Source organism: Panicum virgatum, chromosome 7N (genome assembly GCF_016808335.1).
Source record: "Panicum virgatum strain AP13 chromosome 7N, P.virgatum_v5, whole genome shotgun sequence".
NCBI lineage: Eukaryota > Viridiplantae > Streptophyta > Magnoliopsida > Poales > Poaceae > Panicum > Panicum virgatum.
Genome location: NC_053151.1, coordinates 15,605,545 through 15,613,368, shown reverse-complemented (window position 1 = coordinate 15,613,368; position 7,824 = coordinate 15,605,545).

Genomic DNA, 7,824 nt, shown 5'->3' with positions numbered 1-7,824 from the left:
TTGCAAGACTCCATGATATCGCATCACCTCCTAGAGTTTCTATATTAGAGCCCAAGTCATCAAAAAATTAAAACTGCACATGAAATCTGCACCCCCTCAAGGTTAGGGGCCGAATTTCGACACCCAGCAAAGCATGCGCGCGCACGTGTGGTGTTTTTCTTCTCTCCCAGTCACATAGCTAGGAGTCGAGTCCATATTGTAGTTGTCCATTTTCCACTTCTACTAGCAATATGGGACTAAAGGTTTGCACCACTTCCTCACCTCCTCATGCACTCATGCAGGCTCCCGTCATTGGGAACCTCCACCTGCTGGTGGCCTCTTCCCCCACGTCTCGCTCCGGGACCTAACCACCAAGCACGTCAGTGACGGCCTCATGCTGCTCTGCCTCGGCTCGGTCCCGAGTCCCGACTCCCGACACCCATCATGTCGTCCCCGCGCGCCGTGCGGGCCGTCCTGCGCACGCACGACCACATGTTCACGTCCCGGCCGGGCTCCCCGTCACGGTGTTAGTAGGAGACGAGGGTAGTAGAGAATTAGGGGAATTCAGGGATTAGGCTAGCAGATAGGGAAGAACAGAGGGCAGGTTAAGAGTAACAGAATTCTGTTTACATGGTTCATGCCCTTCATGCCCTCATCATCTCTCTCTCTCTCTCGTTACATATAGCGACGCGCAGGTCACCGATCAAGCGCTAATCCACTCTGGGCCAACTACACGCGGATTGGGCTTCTTGGGCAGAGACGATACTCGAGGCCCAGCTTCATCTTCAGGCGCACAACTCCCTTGACGGGTGCTGACATTCCCCCTTCCTTGACAAGCTGGTTGTCCCCAAACAGCAGCTTGTGGAAACTGTTGGTGCAGCGCTTCTAAATCTTCCCATGTTGCAAGAGATGCAGGAACCTGAGACCACTGGATGAGACCTTGAACAACTTGATTGATGCCACACACAATCACCCGATGCGGCAAGATCTTCTCAGGAATACTCCACTGAAAATTGTCTCCAGGGATAGTAGGAGTGACAGACTGATGATCACCCACGCAACGCTTCAACTGTGATACATGGAAAACCGGATGGACAGCAGAACTGGTAGGCAATTGGAGTTTGTATGCCACCGATCCCACCCGTGACAGAATCTGATAAGGACCAAAGAACTTGAATGACAATTTTTTATTACCTCATGGTGCTAGAGACGACTGAACATATGGTTGAGCTTTCAAGAATACCCAGTCCCCAACTTGAAAAGCCCGCTCAAAACGATTCTTATCTGCCTGCCGTTTCATACGATCCTTGGCACGAACTAAGTGCAGCTTCACAAGCTCAGTCATACACTGACGCTCATGCAACCATTCAGACAAGTCATGGGTAGACACAGCATCATCAGCCGAAATGCCCAAATGCTTTGGTTCATAACCATATAACACCAAAAACTGAGACTTGCCTGTAGCAGAATGAGTACTATTGTTATACCAGTACTCAGCAAGAGCAATCCAAGAACTCCACTTGGCTGGGCAAGCGTGAACGAAACATCTCAGAAATGTTTCCAAACATTGGTTAACTTGCTTGGACTGACCATCAGATTGAGGGTGATAGGCCGTGCTCATACTGAGTGACTCATCAGCTTGTTTGAACAACTCCCTCCATAATGAGCTGGTAAAAATACGATCACGGTCAGAGACAATGGTTGTGGGCATACCATGAAGACGATAGACCTGGTTGTGAAATAGCTTGGCCACTGAAGCCGCAGTAAACGGATGGCGACGAGGCAGGAAATGAGCATATTTAGAGAAGGCATCGACAACCACCAAGATACAGTTGTAGCAACTGGATTTCGGCAGACCCTCCACGAAGTCCATAGTGATCACTTGCTAGGACATGGATGGAACTGCCAAGGGTTGAAGCAGACCTGGGAGTTTGGAGCGATCGGCCTTAGCTTGCTGAAATACCAAGCAAGACTGCACAAGAGATCGCACTGACGACTTCATGCCAGGCTAGGCAAAGAGTTGTTTTAGATGTCTTTATGTCACAGGGACTCCAGAATGACCACCAACAGCCAAAGAATGGAAAGCAGTCATGATCTTATGGTGCAGGGAAGAATTAGCCCCCAACCAGACACGATTTTTGTAGCAAAGAATACCATCCTTTAGAGCAAACCCAGGAGCAGCTAAAGGATCAACAGCAAGCTTTGTCAAGAGAGCTTGTGCTGTAGCATCAGACACATAGGAGTCCATGACCTCTTGCAACCATTGTGGAGTATTAGTAGTTATGACTGCACATTCAGGTCCAGAATTATATCTCCTGGATAGGGCATCAGCTCCCTTGTTATCAACCCCCTTCTTGTAAATGATCATGTACTGAAAACCCAGCAATTTAGTAAACACCTTCTGTTGCCAGGGTGTATGAAGCCTTTGTTCAGTTAGCTGCACCAAGCTCTTATGATCAGTGAATATATGAAATTCCCCCAATTGCAAGTAATGTTTCCACTGGTCAACAACAGCCAAAATGGCCATGTATTCTTTCTCATACATAGACAGTCCTCTAGATTTGGGACCCAAGCCTTTACTGAAATAAGCAAGAGGATGACCTTTTTGTAGGAGAATAGCACCAATACCCACACCACTGGCATCAGTCTCCAAGCAAAAGGGAACATAAAAGTCAGGGAGGGCCAAAATAGGAGCTGAAGTCAAAGCATTCTTCAGAGCTTGGAAGGCCATTGCATGATCATTGGTCCAGACAAACACAACCCCTTTCTTCAACAATTCTGTCAAGGGTTTAGAAATAATACCAAAATTCCCCACAAATTTCCTGTAATAACCTGCCAGGCCCAAAAATCCTCTCAATTCCTTCACATTAGAAGGAGTAGGCCACTCCTGAACAGCAGAAACTTTCTTGGGGTCAGTAGCAACTCCCTGCTGACTAATTACATGGCCCAAATAAGACACCTGCCTTTGAGCAAAAGAACACTTTGAGAATTTGACTTGCCACTGGTCTTTAGCCAACAGTTGCAACATCAACTTGATATGCTGCAGATGCTCCTCATATGTTTTGCTGTAAATTAAGATGTCATCAAAAAAGACTAATACAAACTATCTCAGATAAGGTCCCAAAGTTGTACTCATGGCTTTCTGGAATGTAGCAGGTGCCCCAGACAACCCAAATGCCATCACTCTAAACTCATAGTGGCCTGAGTGAGTTTGAAAGGAAGTCTTGTATGCTTCTCCTGGCTTGAGTCGAACTTGATGATATCCAGCTGTAAGATCCAAACTACTGAACCTGCTGGCTTGACCCAACTCATCTAGAAAATCATCAATCAATGGAACTGGGTACTTGCATTTCACAGTAATTGCATTCAAATGGCGAAAATCCACACAGAATCTCCATGTCATATCCTTTTTTCTGACTAAAAGGACAGAAGAAGAAAAAGGGCTCACACTGTGTTGAATAATACCCTCCTGCAGCATGGCCTTGACTTGCCTTACAATTTCGTACTTCAAGGCAGGTAGATACCTGTAGGGTCAAACAGAAACTGGAGTTGCTCCTTCAATTAAGGGAATGGCATGATCACAGTCTCTTGCTGGAGGAAGCCCAGAGGGAGAGGCGAAGACAGCAGCAAACTCATCCAAAAGAAGAGATAATTCAGGAGGCAGTGGCAGCTCTTGAATCTGGCTATCAGAAATCAGCACAGCACACACTTCCAACACAATTCCTTCTGGTAAAAGAGTTCCCAGCCCTTGTAACACAGTAGGAGACCCTTGGTAAGGAATGGACATCCACTTTTCTTTCCAGTAAACCTTCATAGGACTTTATGCCTCAAGCCAATCCATGCCCACAATAAGGTCATAGTGTAAAAGTGGTAGAATCTTCAAATCAGATTGAAAAACACAACCCTGCACAGACCAAGCCACATTCAAAATATGTGAGTCACAATGTATACTTGTACCATCAGCAACCTTAACCCCAATCAACTTGGACAGAGGAACAATGCCAGACAAGCCGGATGCAAATGCAGAACTGACAAAAGTAGCAGTGCTGCCCCAGTCAATCAGTATGAGAGCATCCCTGCCTTGAACAAACCCTTGGAAACACATAGTACGAGGAGCTTCCGCCCCAGAACAAGCAGCTAGAGACAATGCCAAAAAGAGCTGCTCCTGGGAACCACCCTGCCCACTGGCTGTGTCATCACATTCTTCTTCAGCTTGCAACAAGTCCCACATTTGCTGCGGAGCATGAAGCTGTATGGACTCGGGACACTTGTGGCCGGGACCCCAGCGCTCAGCACACTTCACACACAAGCCCTTGGCACGACGATAAGCCCGAAGAGTAGCAATACGATCATCAGTGGGGCGACCACGAGCATCAGCAGATCTGCAGTCGTCGGCAGGTGGATGATTCAGAGGTCGATCCACACGAGGAGGAGCAGGTAGTGGCAAAGTTGACTTCGCAGGATATGAAACCGGCTGAGAGAAATCCGTCTTCTGGAACTCCCGCTTGCGATATGGGTCTGCCACTTCTTCCTGCAACCGAGCAAGGACACAAGCAGTATCGAAATTTTTGGGGACGCTGAACGACCAAGGCATGTTTAATATCATTGCGTAACCCATCAATAAAGCGAACTGTGTAGTAAAGGGGATCAGGGTGCGACTCATAAGCCGTAAGCTGGTCAACAAGTTCAGAAAATTGACTAATATAGTTAGCGACCGAACCGGTTTGCCGGATCCGAAACAGTTGACGGATCAGAAGCTCGTGATGCTCCTTGCCAAAATGATCCAACACCATTTGACAAAATTCAGACCACTCTACTGATTTCAACTTCTTCTCTACAGATTGTAACCAGCGACCAGCAGTAGGGAAAAAATGCATGGACGCTAGTTTAATCCATCTATCCGGCTCTACACAGTATAACTCAAAGTAATCCTGACAACGACTAATCCATAGCTTAGGATACTCAAAGTAATCCTGACAATGACTAATCCATAGCTTAGGATTATCGCTGTCAAACCTGGGAAAATTAAGCTTAGGAAGGCGACCTGGAGAAGTTCTACCAGAATCATGAGGATGAAAACGAACCGAATCATGAACTGAACCACCCCCTGTTGAAAGGCTCTTGTTTGGTTTTGGTAATTGAGTGACAACTTAGGTGGACTAATAAGTATTTATATTGAGATACACAGGTGATTAGTCCACACAAAGACACTAGTATGATCAACATGTGCCATGGAGGAGAAATAGCTAAGGGTTGATGCTATGCTCATATAGTGTGATGGAGGAACTCATTGCATATGAGACATGACATGGAGTCATGTGACCAAAGTGGAGAAGATCAAGACAAGGCTTGGTTTGATGGATCGGTTGCAATGGTGAAGGGGAAGTCAAGGCTTTGAAGCGAGGGACCGCGTGGCAGTGAATCTTGAGCAAGACTTGGTACCGATGGACCGAGGTAACGGTGAAGAGCGAGCAAGGTCAAGATCGATGGACCAAAGAGATCATGTGATGATATGGAGTGGATCATATCATTCAAGAAAGATCAAGCCAAGTGTTGACTCATGATGATGATCAAAGGGCTTGATGGAGTTTGGTGCTTGTGTGGCATCAATATTTGGGAAGATGAAATGGAATGCGCAAGGCAAAGGTATGACTTGTAGGGCATTTTAGTTCACCGGTCAAAGGTTGTGTAGAGAAGTGCATGACCGGATTTAGGATAGATGGCCGTACTATCAAGAGGGGCAAACTTGTTTGCATATCGGTCATCTAGTGCCACTTGAGCGATCTAACATTGCGATGTTGCTAGAATCGAGTGGCGTGGTGAGATCAAGTGAAAATCCTTGAAAATGATTGTGAAAATGCTAACACACATGCACATGGTGTTGTTCACTTGGTGGTGTTGGCACATTTGCAAAGGAGGAGGTGTTGGAGTTGATGTTGATCAACTTGTGTGAAAAAGAAGTGACGGGCGGATGGTCCGGCCCGGTTGGGCGGATAGTCCGCAAGTATAATTCTTTTTTGTCCAGAGAGGTTGCAGCTCTGTTTGGGCTTGAAGGCCGTACTGCGGACGGTCCGCCTCTGGAGTGCAGACAGTCCGCAGGTGTTTTAAAGAATTCGTCCAGAGAGGTTGCTTCTCTGGCTTGGGCTGAAAGGTTGGACTGCGGACGGTCCGTAGGTCACTTAACAAATTGATCAGAGACGTCTTGGGTCTCTTGTGGGATTTAAGAGTGAAGGGCGGACGGTCCTCCCATGGGGTGCGGACAGTCCGCAGGTCTTTTGAGAAAATGTCCAGAGACATTTTCGTTTCTAGTGGGTTGCACGATGTGAAGGGCGGACGGTCCGCCCAAGGGGTGCGGACGGTCCGCCCAAGGGGTGCGGACGGTCCGCACCTCTACTTTCAGTTTGTCGAGAGGCGCTGCCTCTCTGAGTGTTTCAGAGTGTCTGAATAGCGGACGGTCCACCCATAGGGCGCGGACAGTCCACGAAGAGCTCTAACAGTCGACTCTGACACATAATCATTGCAGATCTAGCCGTTGGGTTTGAATGGCGGACAGTCCGGTTTTTGTGAGGCGGACAGTCCGCGAAAACTCTGTTTTCACGGGTTTTGAGTGTAACGGCTAGTTTGGGGCCTCCCTCTATAAATAGAGGGTGTGCCCGGCCATTTGAGGTTGCTGAGCACCTTGGGGACTTGGTCTCCATGTGTGAGAGTGCTTGAGAGCCCTCTACTCACTCTAACTTGATAGTAATCATCCGATCGAGTGAGAGAGCGAGTCTAGTGCGATTGCTTTGAGATATTGCATCGAGTGGCACTAGATGATCATGTTGCAAACCGGTGTGCTTGTTACTCTTGGAGGTTGTCACCTCCTAGACGGCTTGGCGGCAAGAGGCTCTGTTGAAGCCCGCAAGAAGATTGTGCGGTGCTCCGGAGAAGAGATTGTGAGGGGTATTGTGCTCACCCCACGGGAGCCGCAAAGAGCAACTCTAGTTGAGCGAGACGTGAAGAGCAACAAGTGGTCCGGCCGAATCATGTGCTAGAGCTCGGTGTGAGCACTCCACGTGGGAGAGTGTGACTTGAGAGTCACCACTAGCAAGAGGATCGGCAGCAAACTTGGAGCTTGTCTCAACGGGGATTAGCTTGGTGGCAACCAAGTGAACCTCGGGATAAAAATCACCGTGTCAATTTTGTCTACTCATCTTGGTGGTATGCATTCTCCAAATTACAAGACTTGTATTTACATTCATCTATATCTTGTGCTTGTGTAGTTGCTCTCTAGTGATTAGTTAGCTTGTGTAGATTGCTAATCATCTTCTTGCTTGTGTAGCTAGAAGTAGAGATCATAGTGTAACTAGTTAGCTTGTGTAGTTTAATTAGTTGCTCTTGCTTAGATTGTGTAGCTAAGCAAGTTGAGCTCTTGGATTTGGATTGTGTATCCTTGTCCTTGAGCATCTAGTGAGCTTAGGTTTGGCTTTGTGCTTTTGCTCATTAGAATTGTGTAGGAGCTCCCCCGGTTTGTGAAGTAGTAGTGCTTAAGCTTGTGTGGCTTGGCATTAGAATTGTTAGGAGACCTCTTGCCAGTTTGGCACTCCATTTGTTTTGTGTAGGATCTTTTTGGAGGTGCATTAGAGTCATAGTTAGAGGGGTGAAGTCTTGGCTAAGCGAATAGTTTCAATTCCGCATAAGTTTCGGTTAGCCGTCGCAATTAGTTTTAGAAAGGACTATTCACCCCCCTCTAGTCCGCCATCTCGACCCTACACCTGTACCCGAGAACTCCGAATTAGGATGCGATGGCGAACGCTGAAAGGATGAATTGGGCGGAATCGACGTACCCTTGACCGGGGAATGCAT